This window comes from Numida meleagris, chromosome 6 (genome assembly GCF_002078875.1).
Source record: "Numida meleagris isolate 19003 breed g44 Domestic line chromosome 6, NumMel1.0, whole genome shotgun sequence".
Lineage (NCBI taxonomy): Eukaryota > Metazoa > Chordata > Aves > Galliformes > Numididae > Numida > Numida meleagris.
The window spans coordinates 16,458,178-16,471,673 of record NC_034414.1 but is presented as its reverse complement, the minus strand read 5'-3'; the positions used below and the strand labels follow the sequence as shown (position 1 = coordinate 16,471,673).

At 45.9% G+C, this 13,496-nt stretch overlaps 1 protein-coding gene across 3 annotated transcripts in view; it reads right to left on the bottom strand.

The window, feature by feature from the left end:
- C6H11orf24 (chromosome 6 C11orf24 homolog) overlaps positions 1-13,496 on the bottom strand; it is an 89,460-nt gene that overhangs the window by 24,917 nt on the left and 51,047 nt on the right. The window contains exons 3-4 of one of the 3 annotated variants that reach the window (XM_021401785.1): positions 10,947-11,026; positions 100-231 (exon numbers count right to left, since the gene is read on the bottom strand). The gene's annotated coding sequence lies outside the window, so the exon portion shown is untranslated. Of the gene's footprint in view, positions 1-99; positions 232-5,671; positions 5,877-10,946; positions 11,027-13,496 lie in introns of those variants that run through there. The other 2 variants (XM_021401783.1, XM_021401786.1) reach the window with 2 other exon arrangements.

Genomic DNA, 13,496 nt, shown 5'->3' with positions numbered 1-13,496 from the left:
GATTGCATTTTGAGTTATTATAAGGAATTAAATATGTGCAGACAGCTAAAAAAGATTGGCTCTGTGCATTCACTGAACTATGGATATAACATTACTCACGACCCATCAGGATGCTCCAGTTATGTTCAAACTCAGAGTTGTCCCACTGGCATCACGTTACTGCAGCTTCATCATGAAAAATGGATCTCATGCTCTGCCAGAAGTCCTGCCTTTCTGAAGCCATGGCAATCCCTGAAGCACAAGTGAAAGCATGCATTAACTCCTCGCAGCTCAGAAGCAGCATGGAAGATATTTCTAGCAGTGCATTATTAGACATGTATTGAACTTGACACGTGGCACAATTTGCTGTAACATGCAGTAGCCAACTAGCATTCTCGGCACTGACTAGCATTGCTTCCACATGCAGTTCCTTGTGAGGCTCATCGCCTTTGATAGAGATGAAAATATGGGCCAAGGGCAGAGGAAGCCTGGGCTTAGGATAGCCAGGGACTATGCAAGAGGTAGGGCAGAAATGGGGTGCCCACAAACTTACAATGAGGCCCAGGGAGCCCGCAATGCCCGGTGTTTTGTTTTTCCAGCACAGCCTTTGGGCTGTGGCATAAGGCAGAAGTTTCTAACTATAGTCCCATTACATTACCCTGCTACCGCACTGCAACCTGGAAAATCTCTTAGCTGAGTACAAATGAATGGCTCACCCAAGGCATGCCAGCCCAAAGCAGACAGGCTTTGACTTTACTAATGGCAGCGGAAAAGGAGAAGGGGCACATTTTCAATGTGTTAACTGATGAATTCTCCATAAAGGAAAGTAAAACGTGACCAATCAATACAGCCTGCCTTGTCCACACTAGGATCCCACCTCTCTTTCTGGGATTGCTGTGGCCATACATGGAAGTAGAACAGAAGTGCCATGACAGGGATATAGCTAAGTTTTCATGAGAACTGCTGTTGACCTGGTTTCTGCTCTGCTGTGTTTAGCTCATCCATAAGGACTTCTGAGTCATGCCAGAATGCTATGAACTAGCTATGCACTTTGTTGAAGGACAGCCCAAGCTGATGCAAAGGGTGTTTCGGGGAAGAGGCAATCCCTTCAGAAAGCAAGGCTGGAAGAGCAACGTAAGCAAAAATCCAAACAGTAAGAAAAGTGAGTTACTGAGAGGGGTGGCAGAGAACAGGGAGGCACCAGCCAGAAGGAGAAACAAAGTAATGAGAGTAGTCACCAAATCCCACCCTTGCCTAGAGCCCTCTTGAGAGAAGTTTGACTTGAAGGGATTAAAGAGTGCTTAAAAGTAATAACCTGGAATTTAAGCCTAGATCCTTTGTTTTAAAAGGTGGGTTTGTCCTGCTTGAAGAGGAGAGCCGTGAGAAGGAATCAAGCTCTCTCTCCAATCAAATAGCAGACTTTGCACGTCACCTGATTTGGAGTGTAACGTATTCAAGTGAAAAAGTGTTTCCTGCTTCAAACCTCCTCCTCGCACCACAAAACAGGATCTTAATCCTACGCCAAGAACACCTGAGGATTTTGTGCTGCTGAAGCTGGTGCTGACTGAATGCTCTGCGAACAGTACCGCAGAGGCTTTGCTTTTTCCAGTCTAAGTGTGTGCAGACAATGCGTCTGCTGATGAATTTTGAATTGTTTTCTCTCTGCTCCTTTCCTTAACAGTAGCATCCATTGAACCACCAGTGTTCTGGCCTTAGACAGGCACAGAATGAAGACACTGCAGCTGCTTACATAACTCAAAGACACAAAGATTATTCCAGCAATGCCTGGCAGTGCTGCCAGCCTCACGTCTAGTGGCATTTTTACAAGACGCCATTCTTACCACCATCTTTCCACCCCTGGCTTTATCATTTTTATATTAAGAAATGACGTGAGCAGAAATCTGTACAAATTAACTCAGCGTGGAGCATAGGTGTGTTTTGTGGTGCTAAAAAAAAAAAAGTTATTTTAAAATAAACCTTTTGACTGAATTCAGACAAGCTCTAAGGCTTTTCTTTGTTGAAAGAGACACTGTATTAACAAGCCTACAGAGTCTGTAGTTTTTAGGGTTTCTTTTTTTCCTTTGTATTGCTATTTAAAAATAAATGAAAAAAGCAACCCAAACAAATCACACCCAGTCTGAACAGTGGAGGAAGAATGGGGTAGCTGCTCTAATGATACAGACCAACGCCTACTTCTTTTTAAATGGGAGGCAGTGCAGTGCCAGCAGAAGATGGAGAACAGCACTGTGCAGTGCCTTTATTCTGCTGCTGAAATCAGGTACTGCCAGCACAAGAGAGGGTGGTTAACCAGTAACATACTTTCTGGCGATTGTTTGGGAAATAATCTGTTTAACATTAACTGAGCTGATTGTGGATTTTCCCCTGCCACGTGGGGGATATTTCCCAGTCAAGGAGAGATCCGGAAACTACCCTGGGGCTGGCAGGGGAAAGGGCAGCAGGAGGAAGCAATTATGGGGGCCATGCCAGGTGCCCCAACAGACGTTTCTCTCTGGCCTGCCAGAGCTCTGTTGATTTCCCAGACTCCATGTAGGAAATCCCAGGGCTGCTAAAAGAGTCAAAGAAGGAGTGGGGCGGTAGAAGGTGGTTGCACAAACACCCCTGGGGAGCAGGCCTGACTGGAAACCAGGCAGACAAGGAGGGGCACTTACACATCCAAGGGTGTCTCAGGGACCGGCTCCCTTTTCAAGAGCCTGTGAGGAAACAGGGAAGGGTTAAAGCTTCTTCCCTTCATTGCTTTTTTTTTTTTTTTTCGTTTTTTTTTTCTGCTTGATTAACCTGCAGCAGTCATGTCAGCCAAAATTAGCATCTTTGATAGAAGCCAGCCCTCACACCACTTTGATGACAGCAGAATAAAACCAAAGGAGGGGCAGAGCTGAACTCAATCCCTAAATGCCCCAACACCAGCACTCACTCAGAGTACCTTTCTTCCATGTTCTCTTCCACACTCAGCCTCACCGCAGAAAAAGAACAACAACGTTCAAGCCATGCATGTGCCACCTCACATCTACAGCCGAGGGGCACTGGCCCTCCTGCTAGCGTCTGCCGGTGGGAAACGTGCCCCGCAGCGTACTGTGCTTCACGCTGGGGCTGAGCCTCCCTCAACTGGAGGAGGTTAGTCACCCCCGGTGGCCTCTTGGCAGTCTCACCGGTAGATGGCAATACGGAGACAGCGAAACACACACGTAACGCAGAGAGAGGCAGGAAGAGCTGCTGATGTAGAGAGCCAAGGAGCAGAGGTGATGAAGGGCAACTTCGGGGCCTCCACCCCTCCTGCCCTGCCAGGGTCACTCCTGTTCTTCTCCTACCCTGAAATCACACCTCTAGACAGCACTAGGGGGAAAAACAAACAGACTCCCTCTCAAATAATAAGACATCTGTGTTCCTAAATCAGCAAAGTGCAAATATTTGCCTTCTTCGCTTCACGTGCTTTATTTTCTTTAAGATGAGACACTGAAAGAGAATTCTGAAGCACTGCCTAACACAGCAGCAAACTACAAAGTTTGCAAGTGTCTATGTTAACGGACAAAATATCTGTTGCCCTTTACACGCAGTCTAAGTTTCGCTTCCTACATGATAGTAAAATGTACATTCTTATACTTGAAGACAGTCCTAAATACACACTGGCTATAACAGAAATCACCATCTGTTAGCCTCTGTGCTGAGGACATCACAGCCTCACTTCAGAACAGAAAACAACAACTGCTTGGCAAACACTGAATCATGTCAACCCTACTTGTTCTGCTTGTCCAGCCCTCTAATGCAGTTTGCATACATGCAGAAACCAGACCGTCCAATCTCTCTCCCTTGTCATTTCTTTATTCATGTGGGGCCCTCCTGTCTCTGAGCTCTTTCTGTTTATATCCAGGTTTAAACTGGGCTTGAAATTGCTGGTCCTATTGGCTCCTTGCCTGGAGGGTTTTAGCTCTACCATTCCAGCCCCAAACCCCTGCCAGCCTGAAGGGGAGGTCTGTTATGGTAATGTAGACCAGTTATCTCTAAACATTTTGGTTGCACGCTGCTATGAGTAAAAAAAATTGAGCATGCGCTCCTCCCCAAAATATGTATATTTATCTGTTTATACATTATATCCATGTACACCTGATGTTCTAATATTTTCTTCCTGCACCCCAGTGGATCGTCTTGTGCGCCTCCTGGGGTATCCGCACCATACTTTGGAGACCACTGACCCCTGCAGCAGCCCTTCCCACCTGTGCTGACCCTTTCTGTAATCTCTCTGTCCTAAATCAGAAGTGTGGAAACTCTTTTGAACAGGTTCACTCTTCAGCAATGCCATTGGCTTGCTCAAAGGGTACATACTAGAGGCGAGAGGGAAACCACTAAAGAGAGAAGTAAGAGTCTTCAAGTATGGGGAGGAGAGAGGCAACAAGAGTTTAAGCAGAAGCTGTTGAATGGTTCCCTAAGAAGTATTCTCACAGCAGCTCCGCCAAGTCTCACAAGAACACTGTGGTACTCAGATTAATTCTGTTTTAAGGAAGATGGAAGAGGATAGAGAGGAAAAAAGGATGCAGATAATAAGAATCATGTTCTACTGTCCAACAGTTGTGCCTAGGAGCAGTGCCATACTTCCAGCTGAGGTCTTGCAAAATGTCTTACAGACTACAGGGGAGTATCTGCCGCCATCAGTCGTGTGGCAGGATCTGGATTACTTAGCCATAAACCCACTCAATCAAAATGCGTTCTAATACAACCATGTGGAAGGACAAACACCATGAAATAAAGAGTTTTGTTCCAAGCTGACAAGAGGAGGTTTGAAATAGAGGAGAGAAAGGCACAGTTTGTCTCTTGGACGGGGATATGATGAATGTGATAAAATACAAGCTGAACACAAACACAAAGAGCCTTCCAAAAGTCTTAGCAAAAACAGCTAATACAACATTGGGGTGGGTTAACAAGGGAAGAGTGAGGATTGATGTGACTTTGTCTTCTACATACAACATAGCCAAGGTCCATAATAAAATGCTATGGCGTGTTCTATTCCTGTTTTTATGAAGAATGTTGACTAACTGTAGTCAGCTGTATTCTCTGTTGGCATAGAAGAAAAACTCTTTTTTATCAGGTACTAAGAACAAGCTTTGGGCTGGCAGAAGCTGTATAGATTGATTACTCTAAAGGGATGAAGGGATGGGACACAAAACCAGCAATTCAAACAAAGCCTCTTTTCTTTCCTTTCGTCCTCATGACTTTTCCCTACTTAAAGGGGAAAAAAAAACAACCCACCAAGTAAGTGACTAGTCTATTTCCCTAGCTCCTTTTCTTGCAAATAATAATCCAGTTCAGCAGCTGTTAGGTCCTTGGGGCCAGTAACCTTAGCCAGGCATTTCATGCCAAGAGACAAAGAGCAGCAGGTGAGGCGGGAGCAGGTGGTGCTACTGGCTTGGGAACCATATCAAAGGTCTGTACACCCTAGAGTCGTCTATAGGGAGAGCACAAAAAGAGGAATCTGGGAATTATTCAAGGCTGGCAACCAGCAATCGTATTCAGAGTACGGAGATATATCTGTACATTAGTCTCCACTTAGGTACCTTCCAAGTATTCCATCAACACTGAGAAATACAAGAGGACTTGACATCTCTGGTATTGCAAAAGCACAGAAAAAAAATACATAATCACATCAGGAAAGAAAAACCCTTAAGCAAACAAATATACTCACAGGCTTCTTTTCTCTGTCAGTATGAAGCAACGTGGACAAATGCCACTTCTCTGATCTTTTGGCCATCAGAAAGAACTCGAGCATCAGAAGTTTCATCGCTAATTCTGTCCATACAAAATGTTCACAGCTGTTGGCATAGAAAACAATGCGAACAAACCACCGACACTGCACGAGGTCCTTAGTTCCACTCAATCCGAGGCTTTCAGCATGCTGTTTGAATTAAGGCGGCACTGGGTGCAGTCCTTACAGACCTGGAGTGGTGCACAATGCACTGAATAACAACATAACATACTGAAAATATCTATCTATGCTGGCAGCATATTCATAGAATCTCAGAATAACAGAATGGCCTGTGTTGAAAAGGACCTCAAAGATCATCGAGTTTCAACCCCCCTGCTGTGTGCAGGGTTGCCAACCACTAGACCAGGCTGCCCAGAGCCACGTCCAGCCTGGCCTTGAATGCCTCCAGGGATGGGGCATCCACAACCTCCTTGGGCAACCTGTTCCAGCACATCACCACCCTCTGAGTGAAAAACTTCCTCCTAATGTCTAACCTACATCTCCCCTGTCTTAGACATTATATAATTATATTATTATTATGTTGTTGTATTAACAGAAATGAGTGAGATATATGGCCCTCCATTCATTAATGACTAAGTGCAGCAATTGTTTTTCACTACATCACTCAAGCTACGTCAGATCTTAAGCAGACCAAGCAAGTTAGAAAATACTTCACACAGCTTGCACAGTTACCAAAAATGCTAGGTAAAACTCCGCAGATTTTTAACAGATCACAAACCATCTTTAGTAGTTTTTAAACTTACCTGTCGTTGCGTATGATCTCTGGTTATTTTAATAGACTAGAGTGCAGAAGGGGAAATGAAAGCTGGAGGTTCTGTGAGAGAGAGCTAGCGCCCTTCAAAGAAATAAGTCCCTATCAGAGATCATGTTCATACATCACTACCATGGGTCACAGGTTTCCCTTTGAAAGGGCTACAGCTTCTGCAAGAGGCAAGTAAAACACTGGGCTCACTGGGTATCTTCCACAAAGAAAGGTATTGCTCAGATCCTGTGCTTACTCCAGTGATGTCCATTCCTTTACATGGCTGCAGGAGCAGCAGGTGTGCTTCAGTGGCGATCTATTATAAAACCTCAACCAGCTGCTATACACTTATCTTTTGAAAGCAGCATAATAGGGCAGTTCTGGGCATAAATCCAGTACGATGTAGTTTTGACTCTGGAGGTTTCTCCTTTTTTCCTTATGAAGGCTACCTTCACCTTGAGAGCACTGGGAGGGGCAGAGTGATGGAAACCCAGTGGCGAGATTCCCACAACCTCCAGTCCAGCCTGGCCGCTGTTTTCCTCTGTGTACCTTTACCATGCCATGTTTCTTGCAGCCCCAGAAGTGCTGAAATAGTGCAATGCTGAATTTGCATGTAATTTTATGTCATGAGAGAAGAGGATACAGTAGATACCAATACCTATCACATGACACACCGAGCGATGCACAGGACTTGGAATCAAATTCAGTCAAGTAGCTCTGCTCTGTGGTACGTGTGAGTGTAACTGCCTACATATAAGGTTTCTGGAATTGTTTGTGGCCTCCTCGGGCCCATGGATGACTTTGCCTATACAGCGGCCACAGTAAACACTGTAATGTTTCCAGATATTAGCAAAATGGTTTAACTTGTACCCACTACACCAATACAAAACTCAGTGGATCTGAGATTAGTTCCCAACACTGCTGCAGACCACTTTTGTAATCTTCCACTCACCTTTCATGCCAAGCATTTCAAAGGGATCAGAGACTCCAGCTGCCAGTTAAAGATACCTCCAGCATGCCTGGTTCTCAGAGAATGAGCACGCAGTACAAACACAACAAAGTGTATTGGAGCCACCTCACTGTGCCCCAGCTCTCTATGCTTCCCCCATCTGCTCACTATCTCACCCCTTTATACCATAAGATTTCCAAGGCAAAGAATTTCCACAGCAAGATCCTCATTCAGCTTGGAGCCTTGGAGTCCAGCTGATTAGCACACTTAGTAACAAAGCGTTTTAAAAGGGCTGTAGAGTCTATTTGCCAACAAAAACAGTCTGTCACCATGGATGGCCAGATAAACCTAAACTAACCGATTGCTGAATAATTCTCCATTCAGCTGACTGTACCCTGGGATCTCAGTCACACTGCATAACTGGGCAGCATTCCCCACTGCCAAGACCAGCTTCACAGTCGCCCACCCACTGAGCACCAAAAAGGGTGACTTATTATCTTAAGTAAGTCGTTTTGGGAACTACTTTCAGGCTGCAGAATTATCACCTGCTGACGTCACTGCAGAGCCTGGCATTATTCAGCCTCCTCTCTGACTTCTGCTAGCTTGACGTCGACAGCTTGCTAGGTGCCAGCAGACATTGCTCATCACATAAGAATTAAAATTGTTATTGGCCATATTTTTCCAGCTGGGCTTTCACACTGGTTTCACTTTGCCAATGGTTTGCATAGCCAACCTGCTTTTTTTTTTCTTGGTTCACATTAAGTTTCATTGGAGCTGTACGTCACTGCATGCACCGAGGGTTACCTGTCTGAATAGGGAGGTGTACATGTGCTCCCCTAGACACGTTGGTAATGTTTTTCACATATCTCCATTTCTCCCATGTGCATGCTGCTAGTCATGTACTCTCTAAGAATGATCACATGCACACACCATTTATTCCCTATATATTTGTTGCTCTGGCTTCCTCAGGGAGTAAACTTGTAATCCTCCGACAGTACATTTGAGGCCTGTGGGACAGAAACGTCGTATGCTGTGATGCTGAGTTCCTATGAGCTGAGTCTATAAGGAGAAGGGATCTCAGTAGTGCCACCACTGAGGAAGAGGAGCCACAAAGCCTATACCCTTATACAACAAAAGGGAATCAGAATAACTCCCATCAAAGCACTCAGGAGCCTTACATATAAGGGAGGAGGAATGGCAGGAGAGGAGCTTGTGGAAATTAACCCCGCTGCTTTGGGCCTGACTCATCTGCAGCATTTTCAACTCTAGCTACTTTGTAGTCATGCAATTGGGCTTTGGGGGTATGGGTTTCCAGCTCCTTCATCAAGAAGTATTTAAATATCTCAGCTGTCACCCACCAGTAGTAATACAGATTCATGATTTACCTCTCTGCTCTAGAGGGATGTGTCCCTGCCTGTAGCAGGGGGGTTGGAACTAGATGATTTTAAAGGTCCCTTCCAACCCAAACCATTCTATGATTCTATGATCCTTAGTGTAAAAGAGTCAGAACAAGTCAGGTTGCATCATGTAACCCCCAGTAACCATCAGGGAGCTTTATTTTACGGTGAAAGAAGCACTTCATATTTCAGAATGCTTAGCATTGAGCTAGTACATGTGATGCTTGTGATCAATCAGAAACAGCAGCATTAGGCAAGTGAGCATATCTGAAAGGGAAGTAAAAAGGCACAGAGGCCCTTCCACAGACCTGAACAAAAAGCAGCAACTTCAGCCCAGATTGGGCTCCCCTGTACCTCCAGGCAGTGCAACCAGATGCTGCTCCCACACCTCAGCAGCCCCATGGGAAGCAACCGTTGGTATGAATGCCATTGTACGCCTCAGTCCATGAGGTCACTTTATAATCCATCCAAACCTGGTGCTGTTTTTGCAGCTGTTTCTGCCTGACTCTGGCAATATTCATGCATGGCCGTGCATTTCTGATGCATAATGTGGCATGCCTATATGTACTAGAGGTTGCTGGCTCCTGCCAGTGCCAATCCATATGGGATTATTCAAGTGTAAGATAGCTGACAGTTTGACCTCTACCCTACGAACATTTCAATTTCCAAGTGAACCTTTCAAAGTGTTTCTTCTGATTTGGGGGTGACAAAAGGTCTGCCCCCATCCTCTGTCTCCCCAGACATTGAAGGAAACATTAACTGGTAGGTCAGGTTCAGAATTCACCTTGCAGGTGAGCTAAGTCAGCAGCAATGCAAAAAAACCATGTTCCAACTCAGCTAGCAACGTCTCCCCCTCAGGGCTGGACTGAAGTGGCTGCCAAAGGAGAACAGAAGGGCTTGAAGGGCTCCAGCAATACCGTCAAACTCACCCTTTGTCAGCCAGCTTCTTCCTTCTTTGCTATTCACGAACATGGATTTAGCATCAGTTGACAGAGAAATGTGCAAATTGTCCAAGGTCACAGATTCCTGGATTTCCTATGATCTCGAGCCTGCAGGGTTTTGTTAGGTGTAATCTCAGGTGTAATCAGTTGCTCCTGGAACCATTCCTCTTAGTGCTGCGTTACAGGTACTCACTGCCCTTCTTAAGGCAGGGAGCTTTCATTGATGGAAACAGCCACAGCAACAGACATTCAACGCAGCTTGGACTGCAGCGTCGGCTGCTGGATTAGGAAGGGCAACTGACTGCTGGAAATCCCTACATAAACAGAGGCTCCTCATGGGCGAATAATGTATAGAGAAACATACGGGTTCTTTCATTGCAGTCTGTTCTGTGTTTACACACGAGATTTAAGAGGCAAGATAGCTTCCTGTCTAGAAAAGCCCAGACCTTCAAACCTACATCTTGTTCTCATTTTTTCACTACTACAAAAAATGGCAACATGCCTTCTCTTCCTTTAAATGTGACCGTGGGAAATAATAACCCTTTATATACATATAAAGTACCTGGTCCTAACAAATTCACATCTTACACTTGAGTTTGCAGTCCATCTCTGTCAGTTGGAGACTGATTCATCATTGCAGGACTCCACTGGTTGAATTAAAGGCCCTATCACTGAATGATACATGAATGAATCAGACATCCCGCACTACACCAGTGCGGGTTTGCAAATATGGCCTTGGTTACGCCGCAGACAGAAAAGGTTCACTTGGCACTGCCAGGAGTGCCAGTGCAGGACAGGTGAATGCAGGGTCTGCTCAGCCCTCAGACACATAGAGAGCAGGGAAGCGTCTGCCAAGGGCATGCAAGAGAGAAAATAAATGAGTCTGCAAGATTTTAGAGAGTGTGAGAAGGAAATGCGAGGCAGAAGGGGAAAAATGCCAAGCCTTATGTAAGTGTGGTGGCTCACAAACTGCTGTGAGAGAGGAGGTCTCCTGGAGAATGCCCTAAGGTTTGTTTTTCTGAGGTGGGATTTGGGGAGAGACAACGGGTATTTATGGACAAAAAATCCCACACCATGTAAGGGCAGCAGAGACTTGGCTTCAAAGCAAAAAGGAAGGATTGGTCAGGAAAGGGCATCACTGGTTTGCTGGCATTTCCCACCTCACCTGTCATCCTTTGCTGATTCCTGCTGACATAAGTCCAGTCCAAAGATGATTAAACAGTTCCCAAGGGGTGCAATGGACTCCTGATAAAAGACAGCAGAGTGAGAGATGCTGAAATTTCCCTTTGGGAAGGGACAGGCTTCCCTCTTCCCCCTTCCTTACTGGGGTACTACCACAAGGCAACATTTCTCCTCCTGAACTTTGCTTTCTTCCCCCTCCGCAACATACCAACAGCAGATGTCCCCCATGCATCCCTCTCTCCCCACAGCTTCCCGTTCTCCTCGTGACAGCTCAGCTCAGAGCTCCCTCATGGTGATGCTGCTCAGCAGTGCTGCAAGCAAGGGAGGAGCAGCACAGGCTGCTGAGGTATCTGCAGTGCATCGCCTCCTGTCCTGGATGTGGCTGTGCCCAGCAGAGAAGCCTGCACTTTGGGCTCAAGGACAAACAGTGGAGGCTGTACAGAGGGGTGGAAAGCCACCCTTTGCAAATATTTCCTTGCTTGGGATACACTGAAGAGCTCTCTGGACTCAGATCAGACTCACTCCATTCACATATTGACAGGTGCAAATGGGAGTATTTGAGAGCAAGAGCTAGAGTGATTCAGAAGGGGACACTACATGCGGCTCCCAAGTCTGCTTGCAAACCACCAGAGAGCATTTTGGAGAACCTGCACTCGCATTCCTGCAAACTGAGGGCTGAATGATCCAGGGACCACCTTTAAAGGATGGTTTCTGTGGCACGTGCTACAGCAGCACGGGTATCCCTCACCCTGTGGGGATCCTGCCACAGCTCCTCTCTGCTCTCTCCCTTAGATAATTAATTGCAGATGCTTCATGCTTTCAATGCTACATTCTCCCTTGCTGTTTGGTACCACCTTTCATTGTATCTGCTACAGTCTTGTCATTACTAATCTCTTTTTGTCCTACCAATTCTTCTTACAGAAGTGGTGGCATTCATGCAGCACCTGGGTTTGTCCCAAGGTGCACACACACTGGCCAGAACAAGAGCAGAGCAGGAGGTGCAGCAGTGCAGGGGTTAAGCTGTTCTGTGTGCTGAGGCTGGGCAGGCACAGTGAATCGCTCCCCTTCCACCTTCTCCAGTGAAATAATCAGTGCATTTTAGCCCCGTGGGCATGCAGAGGGGGTCCAGCTGCTCTTGTGCAGGCAGTAGTATTCCTCTAAGCTGCTGGGGACTGGCTGTCTGAAGGAATTATCTCCAGGGCTCCATCAAGAGTTGAAGAATAAAATTTAAAGAACAAAAAGGCAGAGAGAAAGCAGAGAGGTGCAGCCTGCTCCTGAGTCATTTAAAACAGAGACCACACTCTCACTGTTTGTATCTCCATAACCTCTCAAGCAGCATTTTGGGGACAGTAGGGGCTGTTTTCCAAAAGCTCTGACTTCAATAAATAAATACATTATTAAAAAATACTCATCTCTGCGAAGGAGAGTGGAGCACAGCTGAAGATCCCCGTTTCAAACTGAATTCCCAAAGGCTGGTTCAGGAGATAAGTAGCAGGTAAAGACATGGACAGAAAAACTGCGTTTTTCAGCATCAGGTCACAGCAAGCAGTGAGATGTGATGGGATTTGATCTGCCTCACAGGCCTGGCAACCAGCCAGCCTAGGATAGGGCAAGAGATGTTGTGGTTTCACAGCACCAGTAGCTTCCTTTTCTCTGAAAGAGTCTAGCAGTTTCAAGACTAGAGAGAAGTATCTGCCTGGGTACCTCCATCTTTCTTCCTCTTCATCATCAAATTCCAAAATCAGCTGTTTCAAAGGAAGAGAGCAGATGCAGTCTTCTACCAAAGCCCTCCATGCTGACTGACTGCAGTGATCAGAGTACACACTTTGCTGCCTTCCACCATCCTATGCCTGTTGACATGATTTAAGTGGTTTGAGATGATATGGGAGAAATTAACAGAGATAACTAACCACTGCCTCCTCTGATACAAAAGTTCGGCAGGCTCAAAAGAAGAAAACAGGTGGCAGATTCGACACATTCAGAATGGGCAATGAAGCTGCAGAACCGCCCACGTCAGGATGTGGTGGATGCTGGACAGAAAAGACTACATGGGTTCAAGGAAGACAAATCCACCAGGACACAGATGCTACACTTGGCTCAGGTAGTTCCTAAACCATACACTCTTTGAGACTGCAAAAACACAGAGAATTTTGACTCTAGGCATGATCTGCTCTTATGCTCCACTTTAGGTGTTTGTGATTGTACATTGCAAGACAGAGGAGAGGAAGTCACTGTACCCAAGAGCCATTTTCAGCTCTGTGTCAGGGCCGTGAGGGCATCCATGGGCCTTAATCACCTTAACCAGCCTCACCTGGGACCCACATCATCTTCCCATGGGCCCAGGAACCTCCATTTCACTTCACCATTGGTTAATCTCTCCTGGCTTTATATATGCTGTAGGCATAACTGCTCTCATATATTTTCCTCAGTTGTTTGTTTTTCCTGGATTGATCTCAGACCTGATTTGCCGCCTTACATTTACTCGATGATAAGTGGATTGTTTCCAGGACTTACTGCTGCTACCACTCCTGCA